Consider the following 276-nt stretch of genomic DNA (forward strand, 5'->3'; position numbering starts at 1 on the left):
AATTTGATGAAACTCGCCATGGAAACAAAGGGAGGAGGGATTGAGAAATGGTCGTCTGGTAATTTCTGCTTGCGGCGTGTGTCGTTTGTCAAAAGCGTAAAGTCATTCATTGAAAAGATTTGCATGAATGAATTTTAGGTTGAACCCCATTAACATTTCACACCTGAGAGATCTGACCCATATTTTGAAATACTGAAACAATTTACTTGTAAAACAGTATTGTTCCTATTGTGTCAATATTCGCATATCTTTAGTAACTATTGTATTTTGAGTTTC

The 276-nt window shown here is 35.5% G+C and overlaps 1 protein-coding gene across 1 annotated transcript in view; it reads right to left on the bottom strand.

Annotated features, from left to right (window-relative positions):
* Positions 1-276, bottom strand: part of LOC119589185 — a gene marked incomplete at its 5' end in the record, with an annotated part of 121,836 nt that overhangs the window by 38,874 nt on the left and 82,686 nt on the right.

Source organism: Penaeus monodon, chromosome 25, assembly GCF_015228065.2.
Source record: "Penaeus monodon isolate SGIC_2016 chromosome 25, NSTDA_Pmon_1, whole genome shotgun sequence".
Classification (NCBI taxonomy): Eukaryota; Metazoa; Arthropoda; class Malacostraca; order Decapoda; family Penaeidae; genus Penaeus; species Penaeus monodon.